A 17,961-nucleotide genomic window follows, 5' to 3' on the forward strand; every position below is an offset into this window, starting at 1 on the left:
CTCCCATATTAAACCCTTTATTGAATGAACATGCTTTATGATTTATCACACTGTAATACCATTTCCTAATTTTTTTATGACCACTTATGCAATTATATTCACATGAACACTTACTGAAGATTGTCATATTTTTTCTTGGCAAGTGCCCGGCAAGGTAAGGTTAGCAGGTCGCTTTTCTTGTCGTTACACATCAGACTGTGCACATTTTCCATTTTTCATGTATGTATGATTGTTTTACTGTTTTTTTGTATGCACTATGAAATATTTAAGATATAACAAACACCAGTTGACTTTGACATTTTGCCTTATGATATCTCAACATCGTGACTATTTTTTTTTTTTTGCTGCTACATTGTGATACTCTGTGTACATTTTTGCACCTGCACACTGTCTATGTTTTTGACATATTACGTTTTCTGTCATGCTATGCTGTATGCTCAATTATATCACCAGAAACCAGTTTCTATTTAATGGGTATATGATTTAAATGCAAGACATTAGTCTTTGTTCATCATTTTCAGAAAGAAATAACGTGTAAAAGAAATAAATTAAACAGAAATGGGAATTTCACCTTCGGAATGAACGAAAGAAGATGCAATACCTCGTCACGAAGAGTAAATAGATCAGAATTAACAAGCATTAACGAGAATATACTATACACATCGTATGATAGCAGTCGTAACTAATTTTTTCTTTCAGAATACGAGGCGATTGATGCAGGCTGTCAGACAGAACTATACATCTTAGTTTTAGTGATGAAATATGCTAGAAATAAGGAATAGTTGTATAATGAATAATGAAGTGACTTTTTTGCACATGATAATGAATGGTGATGAATAATGATGAAGAATATGTTAATATGGATAATGAAGTTTTTCTTTACAGGTGATGATAATAATGGAATTATGATGATATGGATAATGAAGATTTTCTTTGCAGATGAGGATAATGTTGAAGTTTATGTATTTATGCTATGTAGTTATTTAAGTATTTGTTGCAGTTCGTTTTGACAGTATGTCTTATGTCGCATGGTATGATGACTGAAGGTTTTGGAAAGGACAGCTAGAGAACATATATGTTTTATACACATTTCACTACCTGTTAATTCGTAGTTCACTACTTTTTAGCATAATATGCGTTTCTTCTTTCAGTTTAATAATCCATTTTGTATATTTTGCAGGAGAAATTATTCACGAAATTAATACGCTATAAGCAGTTAATCATTAAACCTGTTCTAGTACTTGCATTTTTTCTTACCCATTTGTGTGTGTCATTCATGAATGTGATCACATATACTCCACTTGTTTCATAACCTTGCTACAGCTGACTCATGACGAATGACGTTACACATCTTCATTTGCAGCAATAAGTCAAATGCAAATATTGTTATGCCCCAGTAATTAATTATCGATCCCAACACAATGCATTGCTAGCACCAAAAAAATGTATTACCTGTCCCAAATAATGCTACCAGTTTAAGAGAGTTCTGAGTAGTACTGAATGATGTTTTCTAGTCACAGGCGTTGAATAATAGTTATAGTATGTTACATTTTCAATATGTCCTATGTCACTGGAATGATCAGTTCTGAGTAATACTGTATGATGCTTTGTAATAATGCATAAATACTATGCCAATAATTTCTGTAAATAATATTTTGTTATACTCTATAAATGCTATGCCAATAATTGACTCTCATTTTGAATGATAACTTCTGAATAATACTGAATAAGGTTTTATAAAAACATAAGAATACTTTGTAACTGGCCAATGAGTGCCAATAATTATTTTAAATATGTCGTTTGTCTCTTGAATGATGAAAAATGTTTTGTACTATTCAATACTTGCTATATGTTTTGTAACTGGCCAATGAGTGCCAATAATTACTATAACTAAGTGAATTATGTTAATACTATGCCATTCATTAGCTCCTGTTTTCAGTGATGATTTCTGATGGTTTGTAACTGGCCAATGAGTGCCAATGTTCACTGTAATCAGATGATTTATGAACATTATTCTGTAATACTTCATACATGGTACAGAAACGTTTAGTAACTGGGCGATAAGTGCCACCAATTACTCAAATCAGTTGTTAGACTAGTGTAATTCTCAATGAAGACTAGTATGTGACTTAATGTCCTTCACCTTCTGACCTACTTACCAGAAATTACTGCAATATCCGTTTGTCCTGTCTATCCTCATGATCATGGAACACTATATTTGGTTTTTGCACTAATTCTACGTTGGTGTACCTTACAAGAACGTGGTGTTGACACGACATGCTGTCCACCACCTCTGCACTTATATATATGTATATATTTTGTGATTGTAAACTTAGTTAATTAAGAAAAATTTGTTGCTCATGGCAAGTCCAATTGACTCACCATCGCTGCCAAATTTTTGCCCCCCCCCCCCCCCCCCCCCCAGCGGAGCGTTATGTAAGACGTATGCGTTGCCGGCGATGGACGAGGCATGGCAGAGTCTCTGACCAGAGAGTAGTATGTAGTTAGTTGTTGCTTGTCGCTAGTCTGCAGTAGTCGACAGTAGTCTGCACGTGCCTACGTGTGTCGGCAGTCTGCTCTGGTCAGGACTTTGGAGGATGAGTATTATTGTAGAAGGTAAAGAAGCTGCCTTGCGCATATCTAGTAATGTATATTAATTGTCATTAACTTCTTTAAAAAAAATGCCCCAATAATAATTTTTATAATATAAAGTAATTTTTTTAAGAAAAGCATTCATTTCAATTTAAAGAATATTTCCAATGCGTGATCATTCCTTCCAAGAATAAAAAAAAAATATAGGCCAGCATTGCACGAAGCTGTGCCGAAATTTTTTTACATAAGAGCAGATATATTCGCAGTTTTTATTGAGGTAAGAATTTTTCCTTTTTTTTACTCAGAATACAGGGCCGAGGCGCAGCGCTGCTGTCGTCATAAAATTTACCAGGTTACTGAATTTTTTTATCGAAATTTTTCTGTTTCGAACTTAACATTAAATGAGAAAAGAATTTTGAGGTCACATTAAAATTAATTTTGTTCAGAGGTTACAATATTTAAAATTCATTTAATTATTATTTTTGTGGGGAGTTTACACTTGGTTCTTGGTTCATATTTAAATAATAATATTTTCGTGTGGGGAGGTTACAATGTCTCACGCTCTCTCGCGTAACAAGTACGGTATGTTACATTGAAGAGGGAATCATGAATACGACGAACTTACTACGTGCATTACCTATGTGACGTAATAATGAGAGTGGTAACATTTCAGGTATGACATTTATTGCAATAAATGTGAGCTCACAAGCCTTCAGGACAGTCTTATCTGTAATAAGGTGTTCCCTGACATTTCTAGTATCGTGGTATTACTTTACATCTTGAGTTATTGCGATACAGAGCAGTGTTTTCTAGTGGTGACTTGTTGGAACCATTTTCAATAGTCAAACGACTGTACCAAGGAGCGATTAGAGGATCTGCTAGACAGCTGCGTTATGTGGGTTGCATGCGAATAAGGCGAAATGCAATTCAGGTCGTTCGGATACTTTTGAGCATGACTGTACATCCGCCCCTTGGGCAGTGAACAAGAAACCACGAAAAAAACCAGAAACAACTTCATTGGCCATGGTGACACTTGTGAAGGCTCTTCTACAAGAGTGCTGTGACAGAGTACGATACTCAATTGCGGAAATCGTGCAATTGTGAGGTCCAAAGAAATAATAGCAGTACTAAGTTGTTTGGTGTACTCAGTATTGCAACGTGCCTGGTTTGGTGTGCTACAAAAAGTGAACCGAGCGAGGTGGAGCAGTGTCTAGCTCACTGGACTCGCATTCGGGAGGACGACGGTTCAATCCCGCGTCCAGCCATCCTGATTCAGGTTTTCTGTGATTTCCCTAAATCGCTCCAGGCAATTGCCGGGATGGTTCCTTTGAAAGGGCACGGCCGACTTCCTTCCCCACCCTTCCCTAATTCGATGAGACCGATGAGCTGGCTGTCTGGTCTTCTCCCCCAAACAACACAACCCAACCCAACCCCAACAACAAGTGCCAATTGTTGCTGACATATAACTTGCAACAGAATGTTTTAATTCAATCTGCCACCTGCCAGTGAATGTTGGTGTGAAGATGTCACAAATACGCAGCTCATTTGGCCACGTTCAAAAAGGACTAATGCTGAAAACTAAACAAATGAAAAACACAGAAATAGAACAAATGGAAAATTATACGCTAAGCAACACAATATCAACATTAAATTACGTGAAACATTTCATCCATGGAGACTTTTTACATACTGCACCTTCTCTTCCCGTTGCAGTTCTCTTGTATCTTAATACCGCTCATTCAGATAGTTTCTGTGGCATTGTTTTGAGCTGAGTCCGTAGCAGCTGTGTATCAATTCCTGTTTGAATTACCTCTGCGATGGGTTAGGTGGCCTCAGTTCCACATCTTCGCTACATTGGTCATTGCATTGACCTTGACCGTTGTATGTCCTGTAATTGCTTTGCCGTTGGTCCCTAGAACCCTGTTGATCCTGGTTCGAGTTCTGTTGCTCTGTCCAGTTCCCGTTTCGTAGGAAGATGTGGTTGTGATTGTAATTTCCTCGTCTTCTTATATTTTCTCATGATGGCTGGTTATTCCCATTGAAGTCTGAATTTTGGTTTCGATTCTATCGATTTTTCCCCCATTTCGTCAATCGTCATTCCTCTCTGGCGAATCTTGCCAGTTACGGTCATTATTTCTACTTCTTGCCCGCGGGTTGTGAATTTCATTCACGTACCCGGGTTCGAAAAGCGCACTCTTGAAAGCTTCGATTGAATCGCTGCATCTACCGATGAGTAGTTGCTCGTAACATAAAGTTAATTTAATGTAGCAGTGCCTTACAATTTCCTTGGGAGTGTACGATTGATCCAAGAATCGGTTCTTCTTGACCAGGCATTCGAAAAATTTGAAAGGACTGCGGAAGCCTGACGTTTCTAAGTCCTTTCCTAACATGATCTCCTGTTTTATCCTCTCCTGTGTGTCTTGCGACCAATATATGCTAAGGAGTGCGTCCTTAAATTCTTGGTAGGAGCGACAACCCTCCGCAATTCCGTACATATTTTCTGCAACCGACCCTTCTAAGAAACTACAGATAAACTGGAGTTTGTACTTCAGTGGACATGATTCAGGTAGCACGTGATCGTACTGTGCCATTCAGGTCTTTGAATGTAATGCGATATTTGCTTCCTTGTAGACTTGAAAATTCTGGATGGTCAAGAAAAGTTTGTGGTCGAAAGGTTCGATGTATGCGCCGTATGAATTTTCCCTCTCGTCTGCAGCGCGTGATTCCATGTATCCGTGTCCCAACGATCCTCGTGCGCTGTTATGGTATCCCCTAGTGTTGTCAGATTCACGTAATAACGTTTCTGACCTCGTGTACAATATTATTTTCCGGCTCTGTCTCTGACATGCTGCGTGTTACCGACGGTGCATTTTCTATTACGGGTTCCGCCGCGGCAGGAGCATATTCCTGCTGCATTCGCCCCTGTGCAGGGGGTGTTTCCTCGTATAGCGGTGAAGCTCTCGATGAATCTCTAGCGGATGAGATTGTGTTTGCAACTGCACGATCCGCTCATGTGCCTGCCGAACGTCCTTAGCTAACTCGTTTTGTTGCGCGGCGACTCCGGTCTGCTGATCTTTAACTTGTTGATTTCTATCTTTTCGATTCGCTTCGGAGCCTCACACATTTTTCCTGCGTTTCTTGAACTATTTTTGCCTTGCTTTTATAGAGTTTCAAGTGTATTTCTTGTCTTACACACCTCAGTTCTTGCCCATTTAACTTGTTCTTTGGCCACTGATGCGTCCTTTCGTGCTACTTGCGCTACCAACCGCGCTGTTTTCGCATCACGCTTCGCCTGGTCCGCGACCTCACGCGCTTCTGCTGTCGTTTTCTTGACATTCTCTAGCTCTTCTTGGAGTACTGCGATCTCTTTCTTGAGTCCATCTATACCGGCTGTGACCGTTCTTATGACCAATTTGTGTCTTTCCTCCTATTTCTCCCATCTCTTTTTCCCTGCCTCTTGTCTCTTCCTTTCTGACTCTTGCCTCTTCCTTTCTGTCTCTTGTCTGTTCCTTTCTGTTTCTTGCATGAACTGCATGACAGCCTCAAACTGAGATCCACCGCTAACACTGCCAGGACTGGATGAACGAGATCCCATCATTCTGTGACGTTTCTTTCGTGTTTCTGGTCTGCCAGTCTCACTGATGGTGCGTCTCGTACCAGCAGCTCAGCATGGAGATCCAGGACTTGTGCCCAACTCAATGCCCCCGGATGAGACAAGCACTGGTTCTACAATCGTTGGAGATTAAAAGGACGTGTTCTTGCCCATGAAGAACAGCCGTACAAGACCGACGGGAAGGACTGTTGCTCGGAAGAGTCATATCATTGCTGACTAGCAGATGATACAGTTGCATGATGAGGTGAAGGATCTCCACTCATTTCTCCTGGACATGTTGTTTGAAGAGGAGTTTTCTTTCCAGAATGACCCCCAAGTACACTGGTGTCCAAACTTAAAGCAACAAACCGCAATTTCCCCATCCTGTCTCTAATTTACGATATAACCATGAAAACTGTCAACAGATGTCCGTAAGATCGCGTTCTGCACGGAAGTTGGCATTCCAATCAACGGACAATCCTAGCAACGATGTCGTCACAGCATCTATCAAACAGAGAAGTGTTTGCAGGTAGTCCCACATCCGCAATCGCTGTAGAGACAGTCACAGACGGTGCACTGTGGTATGGAGAAGACGCTTATGAGACTCTGCGGTGGAGGGCCATACAAGGAATGGAAGCAGGACAGTCACAAATCGGTGTGGCCCAGTGCCTTAATTTTAATCGCTCTGTCGTTTCTCGGCTGTGGCGACATTTTATAGAGACCGAAACTGTATCCCAAAAACCAGGCAGAGTTGACGACGTCTGACATCAGAAAGGGAGGACCATTATCTGAGAGTAAGGGCACAACGGTGCCGCCTTAGTACTGCACGGTGAGTGGCATCTGACATCACAGCATCTAATAGACATGTTGTATCGAGGCAAACGGTGTACAGAAGGCTTCAGCAGAGTGGCCTTTATTGTCAGGGACCTGATGTATGTGTACCTCTGACACGTCTTCACAGTAGGGAATGTGTAGAGTGGAGTCATCAACATGTCATTTGGACGGTCGAATAGTGGGCCACTGTTCTTTTCACAGATGAGTTCTGATTTGGTCTGGAGAGTGATTCTCGACGAATTCGCATCTGGACGGAATGTGGAACACGATGCTGGGACCCAAACACTGTGGAAAGAGTCCGATATCAAGGAGCATCCCTGCTGGTGTGGGCAGGGATTATGTTGACCACTCGAACACCTCTTCATGAAACTGTATGGGTGAATTGTCAAGGTTTAACTGCTGTCAGGCATCGTGACGAGATCTTGGGACCTCATGCGTGGTGTTTGCGGTGTGCTGTGGGTCTGATGGACAATAATGCTCGGCCTCATAGAGCACAGGTGATTGATGTTTTCTTGGAAATTGAAGGTACTGCACGGATTGGGTGGCCTGCTCGCTCTCCCAATTTGAATCCCATAAAGCGTGACGGGGATACACTAGGGAGACGTATTGCATCAGATAAGCTTCCACCAACCACTCTCCAAGACTCCAGGGACAATGGGTGTTATTGCCTCAAAATGAAACTGATGACATATTTCACAGGCCTGTATTGCTGCCAGAGGTGCTCACACCCCATACTGAGCACATTAACCAGTTGTCGGAATGTGTGTGCAAATCCGTTAAGTCGGAAAAAACGATGAATATTTTTGTCTACATTTACACATATAGCAAATGTTTATGTTCTGTATTCTTTACAGTGTTTCTTCTTTACTGTCACCTGGTTGTACGATTTTGTTTCAAAATAAACGCAACCTTGCAAAATTTCCGATTGTTGCTTTAATATTGGACACCAGTGTATTTAACATTGTCAGCCCATTCCAGTTCTCAATGGTGAAGGGTGAGCCTATCGTGCAGGACAGGGTGCTGGCACGTTAACATGACAGTACGGATCTTCACAGTGAGACGGGCGATGGCACTGTCTGAAGTCCACCATTCGGTGGCAATGAGCTGTTTCTAAAGACGCCTAATAACTGCTCGCCAGTAGAGCGATATCATCAGCGAATTGGGGCAATACCACCTGTGGCAGAGTTGGAAAATGTTTCACACAGATGGTAATAGTAATACTGATAGTACCGATCCTTTGGGGAAGTCGTCCATGAGGATGTTTCAAGCTGAAGCGATTCCCTTTGACCTTACTAAGAGTAGTAGTTACTGGAGGAAGCTGTCAATGAGACAGGAAATAGATCTGAATTGTTCTCAAGTTATGAATTTTGACCAGTAATTTGTCCTTCCATACAAGATCTTAAGCCTTCTCCATGTCAAGATAAACAGCGGCCATGTAGTTTTGTACATTAATGTTGCCACTTATAGAAGCTGAAGTTCGGCAGATAGTTTCAGCTGGAAGGCAAACTAATCAGGTCTGATATGTCATTGACCAGAATTGGTTGTTTCAGTCTGACAAGGATGAGCTGTTCGAGAAGTTTTGATAAAATCGATAGTAAGCTGATTCGTCTGTAGTTGGTCAGTTGCAGTAGATCTCTGCCAAGCTTTCATAGTGGGACTGTGTGGGCGATCCTCCACTGAGACGGAAAATATCCCAGGAGCAGACACTGGTTAAGATCTGGGTGAAAGGTACCAATATCTTTCTTTGTAGGTGTTTGATTAGCATGTGAGTATGTCTGTGCCAGGGGCTGAATGGTTTCACAACTGACAGATCAGGGTCTTGATTTCAGCAGGTGTCGTCAGCTCTGGCAGCATTGAAAGAATTGTTTCCCTGATCTTCTGTGCCAGTTATCACGTCCATCTCACGCCTTCAGCCTACCATTACGAGCTACAATATATTGGGCGTTGAATGTTGTGGCGAAGATTTCGGCTTTGCTTAGAGGCTTGTAATTCTGGCCTACTGGAACCCTTGATAGCCAGTTGAAGAGGTTGTGGGTGTCAAAGGGACCGTACCAGGCTCCATTCATCCCTAGATTGCAGGGTGAGAGTGGGCATCTTGCCCTCCCACATTTCTATCCGGTGTTCGGTGCTTGGATGTGCAGCCATCATAGCAGTCTCTTCATCTCCCTGCAGTCGGCAGGGTTGGACAGCAGTTGCCATCACCATTGGGCCCTGTTCTTAAGCGTCTTGGGGTCCTGTGGTAAGGTAGAAAAGATCTCATGGCGCCAAGGTTGGTATGTGACATGAACTGACGCTTGTCAAAATGCTGTGTTGATTTTCCCTGTTAGAGTTGAGATGGCTTCTTCAGTCCTCTCAGAAGTGGAGATGTCTATCGTTGGGCAGACTTTATTGAGTCACACAGCATACTGCTCCCAGTTTGTGACTATAGATGTGGGCAGTCACATGTGATACACGACATTCATCGTTGTACCAATGATCAGGTAGTGCTCCAAAGTTAGGTCTACAATGGTGGTGAGCTGGAGATCGAGAAGGAGGTCCTTTAGCATCGCCAGTCGAGAACATCAGGGCAATGGTTCAAATGGTTCAAATGGCTCTGAGCACTATGGGACTTAACATCTGTGGTCATCAGTCCCCTAGAACTTAGAACTACTTAAACCTAACTAACCTAAGGACATCACACACATCCATGCCCAAGGCAGGATTCGAACCTGCGACCATAGCAGTCGCGTGGCTCCGGACTGTGCGCCTAGAACCGCTAGACCACCGCGGCCGGCTCAGGGCAATGGGTACTGTTGTGCAGAACATGTGTCAAATCATCAGGGCCGAAAGTAATTGCTCCCAGGCGCTACTCAGGAGTGTGTAGTTGTTCTCCCCTTGGGTCGTTTCGGCGAGAGTTCCACCCCTAGTGCTTAGCATTTTGATTTCCACATAGAAGGATCCGATTGAAGCATTCAAAAACTGTTGTGAAGTCTCATTCATGTAATTGTCTCTGTGGATTCAGGTAGACTGCTATCATGGGTCATGCTGCTAGAGATAGCCATCGTCTCCAAGGTGATAAGTTGAGAAAGGGTGAATGGTGCATGTGTGATGGCCTTGTTGATGAATAGAGCTTGCCCCCACAGCTTCCAGCATGATCAGTGTGGTAACCGATCATATTCCTGAGCTTGAAGGACTGTGTGTGCTGGAGGTGGTTCTCTGTCAAAAACAGAACATCCATGTTGTGATGGAGGATGAAATCTTTGAGTTCCAGTTTCTTGCACTCAACTGGCATTGTAGATACAGAATGTGAGTTCTGCTTCTGTGGAGATCTACGAGCCAATGTTGGAGGCAAAGATCTTCAGTATACCGCCAAAGAGGATGAGAAGTTTCGATATTGTGTCTGGTGCATTGCTGAACTTTTGAAATGTCTCCCTGAGGACTAAGAAGATGTTCTTCTGGCAGAATCTACACACAAATTCAGGCATGCTAAACAACATCCAGGACAATTCACTAAAGTCAAAAGCAGGCTGGTTTTGAAGCCACCACCTCTAATGTTTGCCTGCTCCAGTAGTTGGGTGGACGTTGACGGCGTGGCCTATAGCTGCAGTGGTGGGAAAATCTTTTGGGTGCCGGTGAGGTTGGAGTTTGTTGCTGCTGGCAGGTTAGTGCTGTTTGGTGCTGTGCTGTGTAGATTTTCAACGCCTACTTAAATCTTGGACATCTCTTTCATCTTGTAGACTGCTCTCCTTGGCAGCTGACACACTTGGGTTGCCGGGTGGCAGTCTTGGTGAAGTCCTTGGATGGGCACACAGCAGGGTAGTAGTGAGCAGTAGTGTGCCATATGGAAGAACCACTGGCAGCGTTTGCACTGTGAATCACAGTTCTTTTTCAACAGCGTCTGCGATTATCTCTTCTGGCAGGTACTTAACCATGACTTTCAATGACTTATCACCCGGTGGTTGATGCATAAAGAATGGAATTTTCGCAGCCCGGAAGTAGTGAAGTCCCAGTCGTTGGTGTGTGACCTATTCAAAATGATATTTGATGGCGTCACTTTGTAGGCGCCTTTGATTGGTCCATGGACGTTTTTCTTCAGTTCTGTGTTCTGAGTGAGGTATCAGCCTGTATACGGAATTATGATAAGAGGAGTTTTTGTTGTTCGCATCGGAGCTTGGGCAGAAGGTCACAGAGTACGTTGAGTAGTTGCTCCTGTAGTCGTCAGTTGTGCTGCGACGTCCATTTGTTCCACCTCTGTCTGGAGAGGGTCGATTTTATTGGACTTCGGAACAGGCAGTTAACATTTGCTGATGTCGTTGATGTTTTGGGAGTTCTTCATTTTGCGTTCAGCCTTCTTGGTATTCGTCCGCGTCGATGACTGTCGCGAGGAGGCGGTCGGTGTCGGAGTCGGAGGTTGCCTCATGTTGTGGTCTTTGTCAGACTGTGTACCAACGTCGTTGTTTGACGTTGACTGGACGAGCCTGGCGGCACGGTCCCTGGCTTGTTAGTCGCATCGTTTCCCTCGTCTTCAGTGATCGACTGTCTAATCTCTTCAGGTTGCGATGCTGTAGGAATTGTGATGGGGTCATAGTTTCCCAGAGTAACAATCCTGCCTGTGGATCTGTGTGTGGTGCCAGAACGGGAACATTGTTGAGGAGAACACGGTCTATCCGGCAGTAGCCGCGGCCTGAGCCCAACGTAGTTATCATCCGTAGCGCCGAAAGAGCGATTCGTTTCCGAAGTGGGGTCGTCATAAGCTGTGTCGTCCACAGCGCGGTGGCCGACGGGGTCGGCGGCGGCGCGAGCACCGCCGGACGGCGATCGGCCTGTCCCTGCGAGACCGAGGTAGCTGACTGACTAGGCCGCGTGCTCGCATCGATCCGCTCGCTTTTGCATCGCGTTCTCGACGCTGGTGCTTGGAGCGTACATCCATTACAGACGCCATTTTGAAGGCTACTTAGAGTGCCGCCACCTATCGAAACTTCATGAAACTATAGGGGCTGAAGCGAGGATATTCCACGATGTTTCACAACAAATTTCGCATTTTTTCAACCGAAATTGGTCGAGAAAAAAGTGTTGCTTTACATATTGAACGCCCCTCGTAATATACGGTGAAACATGATGCACGTTAAGCTTATTACTTCTTTTTAGTTGTTTTGTTTCATTACAGAACACGAAGCAACTTCACACATCTTCACATTCCATAAGAAACGACAGTACCCCATGAGCACGAATAGCGGACAGAGAAAATGACTGTCGACTGAGATTTGAAACTACAACTATAACGTCATTCACACTAGAATAGGAACGGAATAGCTGATAGATAAGTAGGGCACATTTTCAGTGGCCTCACATGTGACGTAGGTGCACCGTGCGCGACGACCCGTCGTTGAGCGTATTGGGCGCTCGTTTGTTTACATTAGTGTTGAACCTACGGCAAACAAGTGTAGCAGGAACAGATTAAGCCAATTATGTTCTAGTTACATGCTTATACACCTACCTAGCATTTCCGCGATTTATCTGTCCTAGAAACTACACTCAGGAAGCTTCGGATCAAGACACATCAGAAAACTGACGGAGTCATAAGAATAATGGAAGACAGATTCGGATAACATTGGCACACAACGCTTAAGAACTAGCTGATTGTTAAACATAATGTATAACGAAAGAAGGTAAACTATGTGGCGTTTAGTCTGTGAACGAGCTTTTGGCCTGACTGCAGGTAGAAGTTCGCTGGGGCACTAGGAGGGGGAGGGTGGCAAACCCATCCACCCTGCTGTCTTTTACCCACGGAAAAGGTCCTCGGTATGGTATCCTATTTGATAGGAAGTGGATTGGACCTGGGGCAGCCCTGGGGGCAGACAGACAGGCAGACGCCCGTTTTCAAGAAGGGACGTCGAACAGATGTGCAGAAATATAGACCTATATCTCTAACGTCGATCAGTTGTAGAATTTTGGAACACGTATTGTGTTCGAATATAATGACTTTTCTGGAGACTAGAAATCTACTCTGTAGGAATCAGCATGGGTTTCGAAAAAGACGGTCATGTGAAACCCAGCTCGCGCTATTCGTCCACGAGACTCAGAGGGCCATAGACACGGGTTCACAGGTAGATGCCGTGTTTCTTGACTTCCGCAAGGCGTTCGATACAGTTCCCCACAGTCGTTTAATGAACAAAGTAAGAGCATATGGACTATCAGACCAATTGTGTGATTGGATTGAGGAGTTCCTAGATAACAGGACGCAGCATGTTATTCTCAATGGAGAGAAGTCCTCCGAAGTAAGAGTGATTTCAGGTGTGCCGCAGGGGAGTGTCATAGGACCGTTGCTATTCACAATATACATAAATGACCTGGTGGATGACATCGGAAGTTCACTGAGGCTTTTTGCAGATGATGCTGTGGTGTATCGAGAGGTTGTAACAATGGAAAATTGTACTGAAATGCAAGAGGATCTGCAGCGAATTGACGCATGGTGCAGGGAATGGCAATTGAATCTCAATGTAGACAAGTGTAATGTGCTGCGAATACACAGAAAGATAGATCCTTTATCATTTAGCTACAAAATAGCAGATCAGCAACTGGAAGCAGTTAATACCATAAATTATCTGGGAGTACGCATTAGGAGTGATTTAAAATGGAATGATCATATAATGTTGATCGTCGGTAAAGCAGATGCCAGACTGAGATTCATTGGAAGAATCCTAAGGAAATGCAATCCGAAAACAAAGGAAGTAGGTTACAGTACGTTTGTTCGCCCACTGCTTGAATACTGCTCAGCAGTGTGGGATCCGTACCAGATAGGGTTGATAGAAGAAATAGAGAAGATCCAACGGAGAGCAGCGCGCTTCGTTACAGGATCATTTAGTAATCGCGAAAGCGTTACGGAGATGATAGATAAACTCCAGTGGAAGACTCTGCAGGAGAGACGCTCAGTAGCTCGGTACGGGCTTTTGTCAAAGTTTCGAGAACATACCTTCACCGAAGAGTCAAGCAGTATATTGCTCCCTCCTACGTATATCTCGCGAAGAGACCGTGAGGATAAGATCAGAGAGATTAGAGCCCACACAGAGGCATACCGACAATCCTTCTTTCCACGAACAATACGAGACTGGAATAGAAGGGAGAACAGATAGAGGTACTCAAGGTACCCTCCGCCACACTCCGTCAGGTGGCTTGCGGAGTATGGATGTAGATGTAGATGTAGAAGGCCCAACGACACCGATCGGCCGCCGTGTCATCCTCAGCCCTTAGGCGTCACCGGATGCGGATACAGAGGAGCACGTGGTCATCTACATCTACATCATCTACATCTATACTCCGCGAGCCACCTTACGGTGTGTGGCGGAGGGTACTTATTGTACCACTATCTGATCCCCCCTTCCCTGTTCCATTCACGAATTGTGCGTGGGAAGAACGACTGCTTGTAAGTCTCCGCATTTGCTCTAATTTCTCGGATCTTTTCGTTGTGATCATTACGCGAGATATATGTGGGCGGTAGTAATATGTTGCCCATCTCTTCCCGGAATGTGCTCTCTCGTAATTTCGATAATAAACCTCTCCGTATTGCGTAACGCCTTTCTTGAAGTGTCCGCCACTGGAGCTTGTTCAGCATCTCCGTAACGCTCTCGCGCTGACTAAATGTCCCCATGACGAATCGCGCTGCTTTTCGCTGGATCATGTCTATCTCTTCTATTAATCCAACCTGGTAAGGGTCCCATACTGATGAGCAATACTCAAGAATCGGACGAACAAGCGTTTTGTAAGCTACTTCTTTCGTCGATGAGTCACATTTTCTTAGAATTCTTCCTATGAATCTCAACCTGGCGCCTGCTTTTCCCACTATTTGTTTTATGTGATCATTCCACTTCAGATCGCTCCGGATAGTAACTCCTAAGTATTTTACGGTCGTTGCCGCTTCCAATGATTTACCACCTATGGCATAATCGTACTGGAATGGATTTCTGCCCCTATGTATGCGCATTGTATTACATTTATCTACGTTTAGGGAAAGCTGCCAGCTGTCGCACCATGCATTAATCCTCTGCAGGTCTTCCTGGAGTACGTACGAGTCTTCTGATGTTGCTACTTTCTTGTAGACAACCGTGTCATCTGCAAATAGCCTCACGGAGCTACCGATGTTGTCAACTAAGTCATTTATGTATATTGTAAACAATAAAGGTCCTATCACGCTTCCTTGCGGTACTCCCGAAATTACCTCTACATCTGCAGATTTTGAACCGTTAAGAATGACATGTTGTGTTCTTTCTTCTAGGAAATCCTGAATCCAATCACAAACCTGGTCCGATATTCCGTAAGCTCGTATTTTTTTCACTAAACGTAAGTGCGGAACCGTATCAAATGCCTTCCTGAAGTCCAGGAATACGGCATCAATCTGCTCTCCCAGCTACTGTCGGTTTTCGTGACCGGTGCCGCTAATTCTCATTCAAGTAGCTCCTCAACAGGCGTCACAAGGGTTGAGTGCATTCCACTTGCCAACAATACTCGGCAGACCTGGATGGTGACCCATGCAAGTGCTAGCCAAGACCGACAATGCTTAATTTCAGTGATCTGACAGGAACCGATGTTACCACTGCAGCAAGACCATTGGCAGTCCTGGGGCGTTGGAGCAAGGAAACCTCCCCACTCCTTCCCAGGATTGAACCAGAGCCCTCCAGGGCCCGAGACTAGCGTTCTACATGATGGACCACCACTGCCACATCATCTGTAATAAGTTGGTGTATTTCGTATCTTATGTTTTCCCGAAAGCTGAAGCCATGATCCCCAGACGAATCTCAAGAAAGCCCGTGTATTCATTTAGTTAGATAAATAGTCAGTTTGTGCCATTGACGGTCTACAATTATAAGAGAGACCGCGATACCAAGGAAACGCGGTTCAACCAACCAGAACCCTATGACCTCTCAATAAATTAAATAAATACGCAATCTATGTTGCGGTCATCTCGGAACTGAACTTAAAGTTTGCTAAGGGTTTTGGCGCTCGAAAATTGGTATGAGTTTCAAGCTATTTTTTCGTTGACTTTTCGTCTTTTCCTATGCTGCTGATGATTTTTGGAGTTGATGTGTTCAACCAAGCAGCTAGCATTCCAGTATTCTTTGTTTGTTCCAGACAGCATTCCCGTCGACGGATCCGCACTTCTAGACCCATCAGCTAGTTTTTGTATTGTAAGCACCTGGGCTGAGTCGTGTCTGGGTGCAGGACAGTGAAGCGTAGAGTACAGTTGTGAAGACCAGTTGCCGCTCTGTGCACTACAGAAGTACTATTAACAAGACGTATTTTTCGAGTTATGTGTTACAAATGAATCATATTCCCTGTGGCAGCGGCGAGGAAGGCTGCAAACACAGCAAGCACATCCACTGACATGTCTACTCAACCGTCTCTCAAGGCCCTTGTCTCATTGCGGCAGCTCATGTAATACTGCAAAGTCATACAGGGTGGCAGGTGGCAGACGCAACATGTACAGAGGAGTTGACCGCCAGATCATGGACTGTTTGTTACAAGGGTATTCTCGTGGATATCAAAACGGGAGAGGTGAACTCTAGCAGCTATGCACGTAATGTATGTTCTGGCGTAACATCAAGCGCTGGGACGTCGGCCTGGAACGTAGCAACAGAGAAGGCTATGAGACTTCAGCAAACAGTACTCTAAGACCGCACCACGCACGACAGGAGCGGCCGTTATAATAATATAAGCGATGCTCCACCTAGCCGTGGCGGCACTAGAATACGGGCCGTGATCCAAACGCCTTAGCCGTGACCTGCGAACTGTATTATTTCCTTACATGGAAATTGTACAGGGCTATTACAAATGATTGAAGCGATTTCATAAATTCACTGTAGCTCCATTCATTGACATATGGTCACGACACACTACAGATACGTAGAAAAACTCATAAAGTTTTGTTCGGCTGAAGCCGCACTTCAGGTTTCTGCCGCCAGAGCGCTCGAGAGCGCAGTCAGACAAAATGGCGACAGGAGCCGAGAAAGCGTATGTCGTGCTTGAAATGCACTCACATCAGTCAGTCATAACGGTGCAACGACACTTCAGGACGAAGTTCAACAAAGATCCACCAACTGCTAACTCCATTCGGCGATGGTATGCGCAGTTTAAAGCTTCTGGATACCTCTGTAAGGGGAAATCAACGGGTCGGCCTGCAGTGAGCGACGAAACGGTTGAACGCGTGCGGGCAAGTTTCACGCGTAGCCCGCGGAAAATTGGCTCATGCCACAACTGGAGACCGACAGCGCCGACTTCATCTTTCAACAGGATGGTGCCCCACCGCACTTCCATCATGATGTTCGGCATTTCTCAAACAGGAGATTGGAAAACCGATGGATCGGTCGTGGTAGAGATCATGATCAGCAATTCATGTCATGTCTCCCGACTTAACCCCATGCGATTTCTTTCTGTGGGGTTATGTGAAAGATTCAGAGTTTAAACCTCCTCTACCAAGAAACGTGCCAGAACTGTGAGCTCGCATCAACGATGCTTTCGAACTCATTGATGGGGACATGCTGCGCCGAGTGTGGGAGGAACTTGATTATCGGCTTGATGTCTGCCAAATCACTAAAGGGACACATATCGAACATTTGTGAATGCCTAAAAAAACTTTTTGAGTTTTTGTATGTGTGTGCAAAGCATTGTGAAAATATCTCAAATAATAAAGTTATTGTAGAGCTGTGAAATCGTTTCAATCATTTGTAATAACCCTGTATATAATGAAGGACATTGACTATTTGCATGTCGCCATTTGCTTGCGACCATCTTTGTGAATATGCAAGCTAAGTATTGCCAATTTAATATACTGTAACAAACTCCACAGTAAATGATAACAGCCAAACAGTTGCACGATAAAGATTTATTGAAATCCTTGACCACGGTTTCGGTATATTTAAATATACCTTCATCAAATGGTTCAAATGGCTCTGAGCACTATGGGACTTAAT

The sequence above is a fragment of the Schistocerca cancellata genome, chromosome 9 (genome assembly GCF_023864275.1).
Source record: "Schistocerca cancellata isolate TAMUIC-IGC-003103 chromosome 9, iqSchCanc2.1, whole genome shotgun sequence".
Classification (NCBI taxonomy): domain Eukaryota; kingdom Metazoa; phylum Arthropoda; class Insecta; order Orthoptera; family Acrididae; genus Schistocerca; species Schistocerca cancellata.